This window comes from Macaca mulatta, chromosome 19, assembly GCF_049350105.2.
Source record: "Macaca mulatta isolate MMU2019108-1 chromosome 19, T2T-MMU8v2.0, whole genome shotgun sequence".
NCBI lineage: Eukaryota > Metazoa > Chordata > Mammalia > Primates > Cercopithecidae > Macaca > Macaca mulatta.
The window spans coordinates 11,620,010-11,638,889 of record NC_133424.1 but is presented as its reverse complement, the minus strand read 5'-3'; the positions used below and the strand labels follow the sequence as shown (position 1 = coordinate 11,638,889).

The 18,880-nt window shown below is 54.4% G+C and overlaps 1 protein-coding gene and 1 long non-coding RNA gene across 3 annotated transcripts in view; both read right to left on the bottom strand.

Annotated features, from left to right (window-relative positions):
* The window catches only part of CARM1 (coactivator associated arginine methyltransferase 1), a 52,719-nt gene that overhangs the window by 22,702 nt on the left and 11,137 nt on the right, over window positions 1-18,880 (bottom strand). The gene's annotated exons all lie outside the window — the stretch shown is intronic.
* LOC144336667 (uncharacterized) lies at window positions 3,647-13,683 on the bottom strand. The gene is made up of 3 exons (XR_013408925.1): window positions 12,432-13,683; window positions 8,881-9,157; window positions 3,647-3,712 (listed from the first exon to the last, which is right to left on the bottom strand). It is a non-coding gene; the product is annotated as an uncharacterized LOC144336667 (long non-coding RNA).

The following is an 18,880-nucleotide window of genomic DNA, read 5'->3' as shown; positions in this document are numbered from 1 at the left end:
CAAGACTCCATCTCTTTAAAAAAGCAAAAACAAATGCCAGGTGCGGTGGCTCACGCCTGTAAACCCAGTACTTTGGGAAGCCTAGGCAGGCAGTTTATGAGGTCAGGAGATCGAGACCATCCTGGCTAACATGGTGAAACCCCATCTCTACTAAAAATACAAAAAAATTAGCCGGGCGTGGAGGCGTGCGCCTGTAGTCCCAGTTGCTGGGGAGACTGAGGCAGGAGAATGGCGTGAACCCAGGAGGCGGAGCTGGCAGTGAGCTGAGATCGCACTACTGCACTCCAGCTTGGGTGACAGAGCAAGACTTCATCTCAAAACAAACAAACAAACAAACAAACAAACAAACAGCTGGCCAAGCGCAGTGGCTCATGCTTGTAATCCCAGCACTTTAGAAGGCAGAGGCAGGCAGATCATCTGAGGTCAGGAGCTCAAGACCAGCATGGCCAACATGGAGAAACGCCATCTCTACTGAAAACACAAAAATTAGCCAGACGTGATGGCGCGTGCCTGTAGTCCCAGCTACTCAGGAGGCTGAGGCAGACAGAATTGCTTGAATCAGGGAGGTGGAGGTTGCAGTGAGCTGAGATAGCACCACTGCACTTTAGCTTGGGCAACAGAGCAAAGACTCCGTTTCAAAAAAAAAAAAAAAAAAGGCACGGTGGCTCACGCCTGTAATCCCAGCACTTTGGGAGGCCGAGGCGGGCGGATCACGAGGTCAGGAGATCAAGACTATCCTGGCTAATACAGTGAAACCCCGTCTCTACTAAAAATAAAAAAAATTAGCCAGGGGTGGTGGCAGGCGCCTGTAGTGCCAGCTACTCGGAAGGTTGAGGCAGGAGAATGGCGTGAACCCGGGAGGCAGAGCTTGTAGTGAGCCGAGATCGTGCCACTGCACTCCAGCCTGGGCAACAGAGCAGGACTCCCTCTCAAAACAAAAACAAAAGCAAAACAAAACAAAACAAAACCAACAGATGGGCTGGGCGCGGTGGCTCAAGCCTGTAATCCCAGCACTTTGGGAGGCCGAGGCGGGTGGATCACGAGGTCAGGAGATCGAGACCATCCTGGCTAACATGGTGAAACCCCGTCTCTACTAAAAATACAAAAAAAAAAACTAGCCGGGCGTGGTGGCGGGCGCTTGTAGTCCCAGCTACTCGGAGGCTGAGGCGGTAGAATGGCGTGAACCCGGGAGGCGGAGCTTGCAGTGAGCCCAGATCGCGCCACTGCACTCCAGCCTGGGCGACACAGCAAGACGCCGTCTCAAAAAAAAAAAAAAAAAAAACCCAACAGATACTCGTATGCAAGCATTCATAGCAGTACTTATTCACGACAGACAAAAGATAGAAATACAACCCAAATGCCCATAAACTGACAAACAGATAAAACACGGTTTATTATAAAATGAAACATTATTCAGCCATAAAAATAAAGGAAGCACTGAGCCATGCTATAACATGAATGAATATCAGAAACATCACACCGAAAGAAGCCAGACACAAATGATTCTATTTGTATGAAATATTCACAGAAGGCACGGTGCTGGTGGCTGAGAGGTAGGAGAAGGCAGGAATGGGGAGCAACTGCTTAACGGATGTGGGGTCTCCTTTTGGGGTGATGACAATATTTTGGGAGTAGACAGAGGCGATTGTTATGCAACATTGTAAAAGAGTTGATTTCATGTTATAAAATAACAGCTCTTGACCTCCCAGGCTCAAGTCATCCTCCCACCTCAGCCTCCCGGGTAGCTGGAACCTCACGCGCATGTCACCACCCCTGACTAATTTTGTTTATTTTTTTGTAGAGATGAGGTTCTTACTATGTTGCCCAGGCTGGTCTGAAACTCCTGGGATTCATGTGATCCTCCCACCTTGGCCTCCAAAGTGTTGGGATTACAGGTGTGATTTTGCTTCAATAGAAAAAGAAAAATGGGCCAGTGTGGTAGCTCACGCCTATAATTCCAGCACTTTGGGAGGTGGGCAGATCACTTGAACCCAGGAGTTTGAGACACGCCTGTCCAACATGGCAAAACCCCGTCTCCACTAAAAATACAAAAATTATAAGGCATGGTGGTGGGTGCCTATAATCCCAGCTACTCAGGAGGCTGAGGCAGGAGAATTGCCCTGGGAGGCGGAGGTTGCAGTGAGCCGAGATGGCACCACTTCACTCCAGCCTTGGGCGACAGAGCAAGACTCCGTCTCAAAAAAAAAAAAAAAAGAAAAAAGAAAAAGAAAAAGAAAAAGAAAACTTCCTAACTGACAAGTCCAGGTATGAGGGCCTGCAGATGAGACACCTGCAGGGCAGCTCCCCGGCCACACCCAGCCAGTCCTGCCAGACTCTCTCGCCAGGTGCCGCCCTCCTGAGACGGCAGGGCATGGGGGAACCTCCTGAGCCTCTGCCAGGAGGAGGGTGTCAGCAGGCCACTGCCCCAGACTCACAGCCTCACCACACCCACAGGGGCCCCAAGAGAAGGTGCTCCCAGCTGTAAGTGGGTCCCAGGAAGGCACATCCAACCTTGGCAAGGCGCCCACGTTCACACCCGTCCTGGGGCAGGAGATAAGTGTCGATCTGTTGGCCATGCCTGGGCGACAGCAAGTGGGCGCAGGGAGGCCTGTTTACCAAGCAGCCTGGCAACCCAACCAGTTGCCTGAGGCGCCCCTCTCTGACCTGGCGCCGGGCAGGCAACTACAGGACCTGTGGCCAAGTGAAGCCTGGCTGTGCCCAGCCAGGGCTGGGGCTGGGCTTGGGCCAAAGACGCCGGGGCTGAGGGCAAGTGGATCGCTTCATCACAGCAGCAGCTGCTGAAGCCCACGGAGCCAGCAGCTTCTCAAAGTCACAGCTCTTCCCCAGGTTAGTCTCTGGCACACAGAAGACACCTGGGAAATACTGACAAACCAAAAAAAAAAAGAAAAGAAAAAAGAAAAACAACAAGCTAGACCATGTTCCTCCCTTTGTTGGGGAGACACCCGAGCTTCTGAGCTCTGTGCCCATCATTCCTCATGGCTGTCCCCGCCTTGGGCCCCCCCTCAACAGACATACTCAGCCCTCTAGTCCCTACATGGGCCAGGCCCCAGGCCTCTGCACATGCCGTTCCCACTTTCTCCCTTCCTCTCCCCTCCCTCTGCTACTATGGGCCCAGCGGGCCATTGCACACCTGGCCCAGGGTCACCTGTGAGCAGACAGAGAATGCACAGCCTGTCTCCTGGCTCGCGAACAGCACCCCAGGAGGAGGGCAGGAGGGAGCCTTGGGGCCCGGGACGCACAGGCGTCTGGATCCAGCAGTGGCGATTCAGTGCCCACCACAGATGCAGCTCTGCCCATGGGAAACTCACTGTGGCATCCTCTAAAGGCCAGTAACCACCTCCCAAAGCAGCCATTCTGCTGGGGAGGAGCAGTATGGGAACCGGGGAAGGGGGCAGGACCCCAGGATTCAGAAAGGCCCTCTGTGTTGGCCTCTAGAGACTAATCCAAAAAGCACCACTGTGGCCGCATCAGCCGGCGCACGTTGGGGACTGTGTGCACGTGGCCAGGAGAGGTAGGGGACAGGCTGCAGGGCTAGCAGGCAAGGGTGACCAAAAAGCAGACTCTGGAGCCAGGAGGCTGTGGTGACTTCAGGCCAATTGAGGCTAGGCCACAGCTGGGGTATGTGTTTTTTTTTTTTTTTTTTGAGAAGACATCTCACTCTGTCGCCCAGGCTGGAGTGCAATGGCACAATCTCAGCTTGCCACAACCTCCATCTCTCAGGTTCCAGTGATTCTCCTGCCTCAGCCTCCCGAGTAGCTGGGATTACAGGCGTGCACCACCACACCCGGCTAATTTTTGTATTTTTAGTAGAGACAGGATTTCACCATGTTGACCAGGCTGATCTCGAACTCCTGATCTCAGGTGATTCACCCACCTCGTCCTCCCAAAGTGCAGAGATCACAGGTGTCAGCCACCGTGCCTGGCCCAGAGCTAGGATTTTTTTACCCTGCAGTAAAAGGAACGGGACTGGGATCTTCTGGTGGAGTCTCCAATGGGGAACGTGAAGAACACGAACCTGGACTGAGTGTTACGCTTTGGCCACCCCTGGACCCACCCTGCGGCTACTCGCTGGCCTGCCACGCTTACTTGGCCCTGATGAAGCTGTGGGGCCAAGGGAGGAGGGGCTGGAATTGCAGGGAAGGGGGTAGAAAAACTGCCCCATCTTTGAGGCAGCCTTTCTTGCTCCCCAGGAAGCAGCCCCCCACCATGTGAATCCAGGTCACAAACCCCCAGTTGCCATGAGCCAGGCCTGCCCACACCCTGCGGAGGCTGGGATGTCACATGATGTAAGAGTGACAACACTCTAAGGGCCAGGCTCTGTTCCAGTGCCTTATGTCTAACCCGTTTCCTCTTCTCATCACCCCTGGGAGTATCTACTCTCACTATGCCCTTATTTGCTCAGAGAGGTTAAGTATCTCGCTGAAGGTCACACAGCAAGAGTGGCCGAGGTGACTGGCACTGGCATCCCCATTCCTCACCAATGCACCAGCCGACATCTCTGCGCTTCCTAGAGCAGGGTTTGGCTGACTTTCTGTGTAAAGGACCAGACAGTAAATATTGTGTGCTTCCTGGGGAATCTGATCTCTGCTACAATGATTCTATTCTGCCTTGCAGCAGACAATATGTAAACAAATGAGCATGGCTGTGTGCCCATAAAGCTTTATTTGCAAAACCCAGCAGGATTACAAGTGCAGAGCAGAGGCTGGATCCTCAGCGTCCTCGCCACCCACTTCCTTATTTGCTCACCAGGCAGTGGGCAATGGAGACACGCTCCCCATCCTAGAGGCGGTGAGGACAGCCGAGTGGCAGACTGACAGGGATCCCCAGGCGGTGGACTCTGTAGGTGGCACCTGACTCAGCCTGGGAAGGAGACTGGGGACAGATCTGCCAGTGAGGGGAAGAGCACAGGGAAGACAGGGAAACAGGGGTGGCAAAGACAGTGTGCAGTGAGCCCTGGGATGTTGCTGGGACAGACCCCCGTGCAAGGTGGGTTGATGTGGGTAGGGGCACTGTGGAGGGACCGCAAGAGGCCCCAATGGATTGGTGGCTCAGCTCTGGGCAGCACTGGGAGGGACCTTGCGCAGGGTGGGGAGAGACCCACCGCCACACAGGATGAGGCAGGAGCCAAGGGCTATGGCTGGCCAGGCAGGAGGCAATGGGGGTGAGGAAGAGGGCAGCTCTTGGGGGAGCAGCTGCTGTTCCCCACCTGCCTTAAGAGTCAGCACCCTGTTGGCCGGGCGCGGTGGCTCACGCCTGTAATCCCAGCACTTTGGGAGGCCGAGGCGGGCGGATCACAAGGTCAGGAGATCGAGACCACGGTGAAACCCCGTCTCTACTAAAAATACAAAAAATTAGCCGGGCGCGGTTGTGGGCGCCTGTAGTCCCAGCTACTCGGGAGGCTGAGGCAGGAGAATGGCGTGAACCCGGGAGGCGGAGCTTGCAGTGAGCCGAGATCGCGCCACTGCACTCCAGCCTGGGCGACAGAGCAAGACTCCGTCTCAAAAAAAAAAAAAAAAAAGAGTCAGCACCCTGCACATCCCCTCCTTATTGGCCTCCCAGGGCAGCACAATCTGGGGGACTCTAAGGTACAACGACTCCCTAGCCCCAGACTTGAAAAAAATGCACTAGAGAATGGTGGGCGGGGCAGCAGCAGCTCCACGGCAGCCCTGGGTCCCACCCAGCATGCAGGAGGGTCTTGGAAGAACAGGGAGACGTCGCTCAAAGGTCTCACTGAGCAGATGGTCCCGGGGGACGTACCATGCCTCAGTCATCTCCCAGTCCACCCTTCAAGCCGCACAGTGTCTAACACAACCCGCCTGCTGTGCTCTTGCCTCACACTGCCCCATGGTTCCCCAGCACCTTCTGGAACCAGCCCTCTGCCAGTGTCCGCAGTCTCACTGCTGCCCCCTGGGTCACTCCAGCCAAACCTTGCTGGCCTTCAACACTCCCTCCCGGTCAAGATCATGGGCAGAGGTTCTCTCTGGCCTCTGATGATCCTTAGAGATCACCCGCCCGCCTTCCCCTGCTTCCCTGTCACCTCCTCCTAGAGGTCCTCCAGCATTTTCCAGACAAGCCCTCATTGCCTGGCAGCTCCTTATTTAATGCCTATCCGACAGCCCCACAAAGCACAGATGCAGGGCTCTGGGCATGACCCACACAGTACCTAGCACACAAGGGGCACTCATGGGTACCAACCAGAATGCCCTCCACGGGATAGGGGTAGGGGAGGCCCAGCCTCTTCCCTAAGCACAGGGGGCAGTGGGTGCAGGGGTCCAGGTGTCTAGGTCAGAATGCTAGCCTGCCCTCACCGTGAGCACGGCCTTGACTGGGGAAGTGGATTCACCATGCAGAGATGTTTAGCATCAGGTGGCCACACAGCAGCACTGTCTATTCACCTCCTGCCCCTCCCCCTTGCTTCCAGAAAGCAATGGAACAAGCAGGGGATCCTTGGGCCCCTGAGGCTCGTTAGACCTGGGTCAGGGGGACCTGGAGTCCCTTAGAACTTCCCATCCCTAGGCTGGGCACAGTGGTTTGCACCTGTAATCCCAGCACTTTGGGAGGCCAAGCCACGTGGATCGCTTGAGGCTAGGAGTTTGAGACTACTCCGGCCAACATGGTGAAACCTCATCTGTACCAAAAATACAAAAATCAGCCAGGAGTGGTGGTGGGCGCCTGTAATCCCAGCTACTTGGGAGGCTGAGGCAGGAGAATAATCTGAACCTGGGAGGCGGAGGTTGCAGTGAGCAGAAATCATGCCACTGCACTCCAGCCTGGGTGACAGAGCAAGACTCTCTCTTTTTTTTTTTTTTTGAGACGGAGTCTCGCTGTGTCTCCCAGGCTGGAGTGCAGTGGCGTGATCTTGGCTCACTGCAAGCTCCACCTCCCGGGTTCACGCCATTCTCCCGCCTCAGCCTCCCAAGTAGCTGAGACTACAGGTGCCCGCCACCACGCCCGGCTAGTTTTTTGTATTTTTAGTAGAGACGGGGTTTCACCATGTTAGCCAGGATAGTCTCGATCTCCTGACCTCGTGATCCACCCGCCTCGGCCTCCCAAAGTGCTGGGATTACAGGCTTGAGCCACCGCGCCCGGCCAACTCTCTCAAAAAGAAAAAAAAAAAAAGAGAACCTCCCATGCCATCGTGACATCAGGGCCACATCTTTGGCAGACAGAGAACAAGGAGGCCAGCTGGGAACAGTGGCTCATGCCTGTAATCCTAACACTTTGGAAAGCCGAGGCGGGAGGATCACTTGAGCCCAGGAGTTTGAGATCAGCCTGGGCAACATAGTGAGACCCCATCTCCTACAAATAATAATAAAAAAATAAGCTGAGCATGGTGGTGTGCACCTGTAGTCCCAACCATGTGAGAAGCTGCAGAAGGAAAATTCCCTGAGCCTGGGAGGTCAAGGCTGCAGTGAGCTGAGATTGTGCCACTGTACTCCAGCCTGGGCGACAGAGTGAGACCCTATTTCAAGAAAAAAAAAAAAAAAAAGAGAGAGAGAGAGAAAAAAAAACACAAGGAGGTGGAGGGCAAGAAGAAAAGCAGCAGCACCAGCTGGGGGGAGAAAGGCCACATTTCAAGCTCTTGCATCTCCAGGGGGAACACAACTATAGCCACCAAATGGAGGCATAATTAAAGCTATTTATCTCAGCAGACCTGGGGCGGGGGAGTAGCTGGTGGCTGTAGAAGCCGTCATCCAAATGGTACATCTTTTATTAAATCGCCTCCTGCTGCTAAAGATGACATGGGCTCTTCACCTTCCAGAGGAAAATATTCCCGATCAAAGGAGGAGAGTTAGGTAAAAAGAGGGAGACCCCCCGCCCCTCCGCGGCCAACTCCCATCCCACAGGCACAGAAAAAGACATGCTTTCCGAAGCCCACTCGGCTGGCATCTCTTTGCTCAGCCTGCTCCGCCCGGACCACACGCAGGCACAGAGGACCTGGCGGTGAACCAGAGAGCCACCCCCGGCCCTCCCATGATGGGAGTCCACAGTGGGAGGCAGACAGCACCCAGCAGGGCAGTGAGGAGACGGACAACAGAAACTGGCAGTAAGTGCTGAAAGGAGGGAAAGCACGGGAGCTGATGCACGCGGACCGGGCCCAATTCAGATTCCAGGCAGACTGGGGAGGAGGCAACACCTGAGCCAGGCCCCACTGCCCTGGCGGCGGTGACCTTGTTTCCACACTGTGGGCACCAGAAGCTTCCCCCAGTCCTGTGTGGCTTGGCGCCAATGTGCCCAAGAGGCAGCAGAGATGACCCAGCAGGGAGGGACTGAAAGGATAAAGGATGGGCTTTGGCATCAAGGAGGACATGGGTTTATCAGGGAGGGGCTGGGTTCAGGGCCGAACCCTCTGTTCTCCAGCCCTGACCTCGGCTTCCTCATCTATCCAACGGCCACCCTGACACATCCCAAAAGGGTGAGGTGACATAACCCATGTGGAGGGCCTGGCAGCCCGGCCCCAGGGCACCATCCTGGAACTTCACTAGGTCAGAGCCCATGTGCAGCAGAGCCCCGCAGGGCTTGGATCCCCTGAACTAGCAGCTGCCTTCACCCCTGGCCTCAGGAGCCCCATCTATAAAATGGGCACAATGGCCGGGCGCGGTGGCTCACGCCTGTAATCCCAGCCCTTTGGGAGGCCAAGTCAGGCAACTCACAAGGTCAGGAGATCAAGACCATCCTGGCTAACACGGTGAAACCCCATCTCTACTAAAAATACAAAAAAATTGGCTGGGCATGGTGGCGGGCACCTGTAGCTACTCAGGAGGCTGAGGCAGGAGAATCGCTTGAACCAAGAAGGCAGAGGTTGCAGTGAGCAGAGATTGTGCCATAGCACTCCAGCCTGTGCAACAAAAGCAAAACTCTGCCTCAAAAAATAAAATAAAATAGGCACAAAATAGGAATGAAAACTCCTCCCTGCAGTGAGGATTCCCAGGTAATGGAGGGAGCGGTAGGTGTTAAGTACTTCATAAACAAGAGCAGCTGCTGTTACCATCATCAGCAACAGATCAATGCCAGCTTCGGAAGAGAATCCCAAACCCCAGAACCCTAACCCGGCCTGGCCTCCCTCTCCTGCGGTAACCTGAGTCGGATCCTCCAATGTCGTCCGGAATCCCAAACCCCAGAACCCTAACCTGGCCTGGCCTCCCTTTCCTGCCGTAACCTGAGTCGGATCCTCCGATGTCGTCCTTGGAGAAGCTCTGGAGCAGTTGTTCCATGGTGCTGCCCAGCCCCGGGTATCTGAGGACCATGAGGTCACCCTGGGCTTCTCTGGCCCAACCCTGGCCTCTGGGCGAATCCCAACCCTGCTCCAGCACTGGAGCTGGGTGTCCAGGAGCCCTGCAGCCATGGCTCTGAACAGGCACTGCCTCAGCACATCAGAGCTATGTCTGAGCAACCGATCAAAAACTTCCGGCCCCGAAATCCCTTTGCAGGGCCTTATGTATGCTACAAGCTGTACTTGCAGAGATATACCTAGATCTGAATGCGCCCAAAGCAGAAAACCGAAATATCCACGGATTAATGAAAGAATGAGTAAACGAAGATACGGGAAATTAAAAGAAATCGATTTCCATCTGTACACACTGACGTGTTAAATGACCAAGCCACGAGGTAAAGGACAGACAGAGTGGTGTAAAACCTATGCACCACAGGTGTAGAGATGGGCGGGGAAGGGACAGAGGGAGGAGCGGCTGTGCACTCTGCATTCATGGGGCTTGTCTGGAAACACAATAAAGTGACTTCAGTGCTGCCTCTGGGAAGCAAGTCATACTTTTCAATCCGCACCCTCCTCTGCCATTGTGTGAACGTGCATAACGTGAAGCCCAGCAGGTCCGAGGAGAGATTTATGCATGCATGCTTGTATGTGCCTGAGAAACCAAAGGTCACGGGCAGTGCGGAGGAAAGGAGAGACTGACTTTTCATGTTACACCCTCCTGAGTGGTTTGAATTTCTCCCTTGTACATGAAAGATAGCCAGACAAAAGGCAATGGCGAAGGCTGGGGGCAGGAGAGCCGGCGTCTACGCACGTTGTCTGGGCCCCTCCCTAGAGTGGACAGGCCGGACGGGGGACCACCCCCGCAACATCCTTTTGGACGCTGCTGGCTGGGGGAGGGGAGCGGGAACAGGCCCTGAGCCTCTTCTGTGACCCAGCTGGAGGCTGGCGGACAGCCCTGCTTTCCTCAGCTTGGAATCTCCCAGAGCAAGCCCTGCACCCACCCCGCAGCCCTCAGTGGGTGTGATGGAGGTGGGGCGGTCAGCCCAAGGGCAGCGGGGCTCCCTGACCTGCATTCCAGTAAGGGAGGCTTCCCAAACGAGCCAGGAGCAGTAAGATTCAGGTTTGAACCTGAGCTCTGCCACCTGAAAGCAAGGGACCATCACCTCCCGACACCTCAGCTTTAGCGTCTAGAAAAATAAAACAACATGTGCTTCAGTGGGGAGCCATGAGGACGAATCCACCCATGCCTGGCCCAAGACCCATGGGCACACAGTAGTGTGGCATTGGCACAAAACACCAGTCTTGGTCCCTGTGTCCCCAGAGTGCTCCGGTTCAAGGCAAAGGGTCAAGAGAAGGAGTCATGGAGACAGTTCTGGACTAAAGGCCATGTCAGGCCCAGAACAGGTGTCTGGCCCTGTCCCCCAGGTGGCCACCCCGGGACCCAACCCATCTGGCACGTGGCTGACAGAGAATCAGCTTCACATGCTGCTTGGGAACACTCCTCATTTTTGGTCTCCCTCTGTCACCCAGGCTGGAGTGCAATGGCCTGCCCAGTCACAGCACACTGCAGCCTCGACCTCCTGCGCTCAAGAAGCAATCCACCCACCTCCACCTCCTAAGCAGCTGGGACTTCAGGTAGAATAGAGCTATACCAGGGGAAAAAAAAAATACATATATATATATGTGTGTGTGTGTATATATATGTGTATGTGTGTATGCATAGGTATACATATGTGTATATATGCATGTATGTATATATGCATGTATGTGTACATATGTGTGTGTGTATATATGTGTATACATACATAAATAAAACAAAGTAGCTGGGACCACAGGTATGTACTACCACACAAAACTAATTTTTAGGCTGGGTGCAGTGGCTCACACCTGTAATCCCTACACTTCGGGAACATCTGAGGCCAGGAGTTCGAGATCAGCCTGGCCAACATGGAGAAACCCTGTCTCTACTAAAAATACAAAAAAAAATTAGCCAGGCGTGGTGGCGCACACCTGTAGTCCCAGCTACTCGGGAGGCTGAGGTGGAAGAATCCCTTGAACTGGGGAGGCAGAGCTTGCACCAAGCCGAGATTGTGCCACTGCACTCCAGCCTAGGCTACAGAGCGAGACTCTGTCTCAAAAAAAAAATTCTGAAATTGTGCAGTGACAACACGCTGGGAGGCGTGTGGGCAGGGTTAAGAGGCGGCCACCTAGGGGAGAGAGGTGTCTACGGGTGTCCTGTTGGCATCTCAGGTAGGCCAAGGCCTCCATGGTGCCCCCAAGCACTATTTGGGGCAGCTGCCCTTTCTCCCTGCCCTGGGCTGCCAGGTCAGATCTCAGGAGATGGAGCACTCAATGTGCGCCCCATCTAGGTGGGCTCTGGAGAAAGCCCCCTGAACTGAGGACACCCAAACCTCATAAATCACCGTGGAGATTATTGAGTCAAAGGCCTGGGGGGCACTCAGTAGGGGGATCCCTCTAAAGGCTGGTCCCCAAGCTCCACCTTCAGGGGCTGACAGCTTCCCCCTGTAGTCCTGGCCTGCAGGCGACAGTCCCTTCTGTTGCGGGGTGTGTGAAGGGCTACCCCAGGAATAGAAGGCCAAGACAAAGAAAGAGCTTGGCTTTTCTGAAAAAGACACAGGGCACCCCCTTCATTGGGAGCTATTACATGCAAATGTCTCCGGCATCCATGCTAATCAGCTGCCACTGCCGGGGCTTTGTGCACTACAAAAGAGACAGCAGATGTGAGCTGGGGTTCCACAGCCCCAGAAAGCGCAGGAGCTTAGCGGATAATTATGAAAAGCACGGGGTTGTTTGGGGGGGTCACAGTGCAAAGCCACAAAACCGGCCTGCACCAGTCCCCTTGCTCCACACGCTGTCTGCTGGGCCAGCTCACCCAGTCTTTCTTCTCCCGTGGGCCAAGACTTTGAAGCTGTGATTTATGGAGCCCCAGGAAGCACTCCTAGGTGTTGGCTATGCAAGGCCTTGGTTAGTGCTCAAACCACCCTCCAGGTTGACCTTAGTCCTATTTTTAAGAGGGGAAACCAAGGAACAAAGCGATGACAGGCTCCAGGTGGCTCAGCTGGGGACCCAGACGCTGGTCCAAAGACAGCCAAACTCCATCCCAGTCTCCGCAGAGTCCAGTCGGGAGGTACTGGGGGCCAGGCTCAGGGGACCAGGTTCCACCTGTGCTGTGGGCCTGGGCAATGCCAAGCCAGGCTAGTTGACCCCTGATCCTCACCACTACAAGGAGGCAATGGAGCCTGCTGCCTGGCGCTAAAAAGGGTCCGTCACATTGTGACACTTGGCAGGAGCTGGGCCGCAGCTCTCTACGGGGACTAGGCCAGCAGGAGAAGCCCTTTGCAGAGAGGACACCCACAGTGGCCTGGAAGGTAGGGTTGAATGAGGCGTGTCATGGAGCAGCAAGAAAACCCCAGGTTGCTGAGGGGGATCGTCTCCCAGAGCGACTGGGACCCTCCACACCCTGGCTTTCATTGTCAAGGACAGAGAGCTCAGTGCAGCAAGCTGGGCTGCCGCCTGCCTTCAGGCGGGTCAAAGGGCCTCACCCAGAGGAGGGGGTGCAGGCGGGCGCTCCAGAGAGGCTGGGGCAGAGGCAGCCTCCAGTGGAGGAAATTGCAGTTGGGTCACGGAGAAGCTGCCCTGGGCTGAGGCCCACTTGAAGTCCCTGCCTAGCGCACATCTTGAAAGAGTCTGAGTCAGAGCACGCTGGCACATGCCTGTAATCCCAGTGCTTTGGGAGGCCGAGGCAGAGAGATGACTTGGGACCACAAGTTCGAGACCAGACTGGGTGACAAAGCGAGACCCCGTTTCTACAAAAAGTAAAAGATTAAAAAAAATAAAGAATAAGGAAAGGTTTTGACCATCAGCCAGAGAAACAGGATGTCCTGGGCCACAAAGCTGCAGGAAGGGCCTCTGCCAGGCCCCAGGGCGTCCAGGAGCCCTTCTGGCCCCACGGAGGCTCAGAGAACAGTATGTTTGGGTTAGGAGGCCACCTTCGGCCCCAGGACCTGCAGGCTGCTTCACCAGATGTGATTCCAGATGTGGCACAGCCGAGGGGGCAGACACTACCGACGCCACAAAGAAATCAGACACAAGGCAGCAACCGGGGCAGACGGGAGACTGGCTTTGGTGAGCTCTGGAAGAGGTCACCATGGCCAACACGGTGATACAGGACAAGGACCAGGAGCAGGGGTGAGCCTTGGACAGGCACTTCCTCCATGGCCTTGCGCTGCCCTGTGGAGGAGTCAGAGACTGGGAAAAGTGGCAGGAGGGGCTGCAGGGCTGATGGCCAAGTGAAAGGCTCAGGGCCAAACCGGGGTTCACATCCCAACTCGGCCACCAAAATTTTAGTGCCTCAGTTTCCTCTTATAAAAATTAGGGAGTGAGCTGGGCATGGTGGCGCCCCCCTGGAGTCCCAGCTCCTCGGGACACTGAGGCAGGAGGATCATTTGAAGCCAGGAGTTTGAGACCAGCCTGGGCAAAATATTGTGACCCCATATATATATTTTTTTCTTTTTCTTTCTTTCTTTTTTTTTTTTTTGAGATGGAATCTCATTCTATCACCCAGGCTGGAGTGCAGTGGAGCGATCTTGGCTCACTGCAACCTCCGCCGCCCGGGTTTAAGTGATTCTCCTACCTCAGACTCCCGAGTAGCTGGGATTACAGGTGCCTGCCACTGCACCTGGCTAAATTTTTTTTTTTTTTTTTTTGAGACGGAGTCTCGCTTTGTCGCCCAGGCTGGAGTGCAGTGGCCGGATCTCAGCTCACTGCAAGCTCCGCCTCCCGGGTTTACGCCATTCTCCTGCCTCAGCCTCCCGAGTAGCTGGGACTACAGGCGCCCACCACCTCGCCTGGCTAGTTTTTTGTATTTTTAGTAGAGACAGGGTTTCACCATATTAGCCAGGATGGTCTCGATCTCCTGACCTCGTGATCCGCCCGTCTCGGCCTCCCAAAGTGCTGGGATTACAGGCTTGAGCCACCGCGCCCGGCCATTTTTTTGTATTTTTTTAGTAGAGATGGGGTTTCACCATCTTGGCCAGGCTGGTCTTGAACTCCCAACCTTGTGATCCACCTGCCTCGGCCTCCCACAGTGCTGGAATTACAGGTGTGAGCCATTGCGCCCGGCCCTCATCTCTTAAAAAAAAAAAAAAAAAAAAAAAGATTTAAAAAAAAGATAAAAGATAAAAATGAGGGAGTGGGCGGGGCATGGTGACTCATGTCTGTAATCCCAGCACTTTAGGTGGTCGAGGTGGGAGGACTGCGTGAGCCCAGGAGTTGGAGAGCATCCTAGGCAACATAGTGAGACCCCATCTCTACAAGAAATACCAAAATTAGGCCGGGCACAGTGGCTCACGCCTGTAATCCCAGCTACAGGCTGGGAGGCTGAGGTGGGCGGATCACCTGAGGTCAGGAATTCGAAATCAGACCGACCAACATGGAAAAACCCCATCTCTACTAAAAATACAAAATTAGCCGGGCGTCGTGGTGCATGCCTGTAATCCCAGCTACTGGGAAGGCTGAGGCAGGAGAATCACTTGAACCCAGGAGGCGGAGGTGGTGGTGAGCCGAGATGGCACCATTGCACTCCAGCCTGGGCAACAAGAGTGAAACTCCATCTCAAAAAAAAAAAAAAAAAAAAAAAAAAATTAGCCAGGTGTGGGGGCACCTGCAGTCCCAGATACTCAGGAGGCTGAGGTAGGAGGATCAACTGAGCCTGGGAGGTTGAGGTTGCAGTGAGCTGTGTTCACACCACTGCACTCCAGCCTGGGCAACACAGCAAGACCCTGTCTGAAAAAAAAAAAAAAGAAAGAAAGGAAAGAAAGGAAGGAAAGAAAGAGAGAGAGACAGAGAGAAATAAATAAATAAATAAATAAATGAATGAATGAGGGAGTGAGCTGTAGCTGCTGCGGCTCCCTGTGGGGGGCTGTCCTGATAGCAAAACCAGTCAGTGAACATGAAGCTCCTGGAACCAGCCCTGCCTGGCTTGTCACTCGTGCTCAGCAAACGTTAGCTATGGTAGTGCCTGGCAGCACCAATAAGCAGGACTTGGAGTGTGTGAGGGGGACTGAGAACCGAGCATCCCATCACCCCCTATCTAGGGGCTCCAGGGCTCAGAGGCAGAGCCAGGCTCCTTCGGAGGGTCCCTCAAGGGCACAGGATGGAAATCTGGAAGCTCCAGCCTATCTTTGCCTTCCTGTCCTGTTCAAGGAAGAATGTGGCAAATTCTCTGGAATGTCCCTCCTCAGTCTGCACGAGGACCCCCAGTCTTTGATTATTTATTCAAATGCCCCCAGCCCAGGATGGGTAACAAGAGCATCCCGCTTTCATGAGAGCACTGATTGGCCAGGGGCAGTCCTCGCCAGAGGAGCACCCATGCCCCCACCGCCAGGCAGGTTTTCTATACGTAAAACCACTATGCTTGCACATGTGTAACACATCCGGCAAAATGAACCCCCGGCTCCGAGAACACAATTAGCGGGAGAAAGACCTGCCAACGACTTAAAGAAAAACAGCTCAGACCCGCGCCTGCCAAGGCTAATGAATAGCTTTAAAGAGACCGACAAAAAGGAAGAATAAAAGGGGGTTCTCCTGGCAGGGGTCGGGGGGCACAGAGACCCCCAAACAAGTCTGGACCTGTTTACAAGAATGCCCCACCTGGCAGCAGGGGACAAACGATGAGAGGAACAGACAGGGAAAGAGGGGCTGTCCCACTGAACAAAACCTACCCAGAGGGGAACAAGTTCCATGTCTGGCTTTGGGTGGTGGTGACGTGAGTGTCCATAATTGTCAGAAGCCTCAAACAGAACAACTAAGGCCTGGGCGTCTGTGTGTACTGACTAAACAATGATTAAAATAAATAAGCGGCCGGGCGTGGTGGCTCACGTCTGTAATCCCAGCACTTTGGGAGGCCGAGGCGGGTGGATCATCTGAGGTCAGGAGTTTGAGACCAGCCTGGCCAACATGGTGAAACCCCATCTCTACTAAAAATCCAAAAATTAGGCGGGCGTGGTGGCACGTGTCTGTGATCCCAGCTACTTGGGAGGCTCAGGCAGGAGAATCACTTGAACCTGGGAGGCGGAGGTTGCAGTGAGCCAAGATCACGCTACTGCACTCCAGCCTGGGGGACAGAGCAAGACTCTGTCTCAAAAAAAAAATAATAATAAAAATAAAACAATAAAATAAAGAAGTGATGCAGAGAATCTATACCAGAGGAGACACAGGAGGGGCCCAGAATCTCCAGACCCAACTCCTTCAGTCCTGGGTTAGGCCTGTTCTCCATTTCCTTCATGTAACTGTTTTTCAGTGAACAAAAGGCAGGTACAGGGTGAGGGGGGCAATTACGGACTCCAGATTCCTCAACCAAAAGTCACAGCCGTGTAGTGTCAAAGCGGCAGGTTAGGCTGGGCACAGTGACTCAGGCCTGTAATCCTAGATCTTTGGGAGGCCAAAGAGGGGAGGATTGCTTATGTCCAGGAGTTTGAGACCAGCCTGGACAACATACTGAGACCCCATCTCTACATTTTATTTTTTTGGATGGAGTTTTGCTCTTGTTGCCCAGGCTGGAGTGCAATGGCGTGATCTCGGGTCACCACAACCTCCATCTCCTGGGTTCAAGAGATTCTCCTGCCTCAGCCTCCCGAGTAGCTGGGATTATAGGCACATGCCACCATACCCAGCTAATTTTTGTATTTTTAGTAGAGGCAGGGGTTTCACCATGTTGGCCAGGCTGGTCTTGAACTCCTGACCTCAAGGGATTCACCTGCCTCAGCCTCCCAAAGTGCTGGGATTATAGGTGTGAGCCACCACACTCAGCCAATTTTTTAAAAAAATTAGCCAGCCGTGGTGGCGCATACTTGTAGCCCCAGCTACTCGGGAGGCTAAGGCAGGAGGATTGCTTAAGCCCAGGATTTAAAGGCTAACAGTGAGCTATGATTACATCAGTGCACTCCAGCCTGGGGAACACAGCGAGACCCTGTCTCTTAAACCAGACAAAAAAGTGGCAGGGCAGGCACCGTGGATTTTCTGGGCAGATCTGGAGGCTGCTGAGAGTCCACCCTGCACGACTCTTGAGACTGAATTGTGAAGCTCCCCAAGCAGGTCACTAGAGTGAGATCAGGAAGCAGATCCGCAAGGTGCCGGAGAAGGCCCCTGGGACAGATAAACCACATGGGGGAAAGGGACTCCTCCTCAATCACTGGGACGAGGGGGTCTCGGGCAGGAGCCCCAAGGCTAGTCTGTGTCCTATCTACCCCAACAGCTGGCCGCCCTGGGATACATCTTCTCTTCCAAGCCACATAGAAGGCTTAGGAGACCAAGGATTCACCTATGTTGGGTATGGGCCAATCCTCAAAATCCCCCTCCATTTAACGGGAGAAAACTGAAGGAAGAACCAGTTTCTTGGACAAGGTCGCAAGGTCACGCCAAGGTGAGGCTCCCATGTATGCTAATCAGGACCGCCTGCAGCCTCTAACCCAGAGAGTGCCGGGCAGCCAGGGACCGCACTTCAGCCAGGAAAGGCAGAGAGCAGCAGGGCTGACCACAGAGACCCTGCAGGCCCCTGGGTCCTCCACCTTTGCAGCTCACCTCTCTCTGACCAGGCCAACCTCTCCCCTACCTCTCCTTAGCTGCCATTCTCTTCAATTTTTCCCTGGGCCACTTCCCCAGCAGAGATGGGGTTCTCTGTCTGCCTTCTCTCTGCTCCCCAAGACTGAGGTCGGGCATGGTGGCTCATGTCTGTAATCCCAGCACTTTGGGAGGCCAAGACAGGCGTATCCACTTGAGGTCAGGAGTTCGAGGCTAGCCTGGCTAACATGGTGAAACCCCGTCTCTACTAAAAACACAAAAATTAGCCGGGCATGGTGTCACACGCCTGTAGTCCCAGCAACTCGGGAGGCTGAGGCACGAGAATCGCTTGAACCCAGGAGGCGGAGGTTGCAGGGAGCAGAAATTGGTCCACTAGGCTGGCCGCGGTGGCTCATGCCTGTGATCCCAGCGCTTTGGGAGGCCGAGGAGGGTGGATCACAAGGTCAGGAGATCGAGACCATCCTGGCTAACATAGGGAAACCCTGTCTCTATTAAAAATACAAAAAAATTAACTGGGCGTGGTGGCAGGCAACTGTAGTCCCAGCTATTCGGGAGGCTGAGGCAAGAGAATGGCGTGAACCCTGGAGGCGGAGTTTGCAGTGAGCCGAGATTGCACCACCACACTCCAGCCTGGACGACAGAGCGAGACTCCATCTCAAAAAAAAGGAAAAAAAAAAAAAAGACTGAGAGTGCGCTGGAGACTGGGGTGCTGTGTCTGACTTGGGCACACACAGTCCAGGCAGATGTCTACTCTGGCTTTTCACGGGGGAAGCCACTCACCGAATCCTCCCACCAATAAGGAAGCTGGGGTTCAGGGACACTGAGGCATTTGCCCATGATTGCCCTGCCAGGAAAGCACAGCGGGCTGGAGCACGGCTGGAGCCCAGCCTCCATCACAGGCGTCCCTTGCCTCCCCATCCCCCTCACTGCGTGCCCTTGGCCATGCCAGGCCCACAAGTTCATTCCCAGAGCAGGTCTTCCCTCCTGCAGTGCCAGACGCTATTTTAAGCACTTTACTTCTATCAGCTCAGCACTCACAGCAAC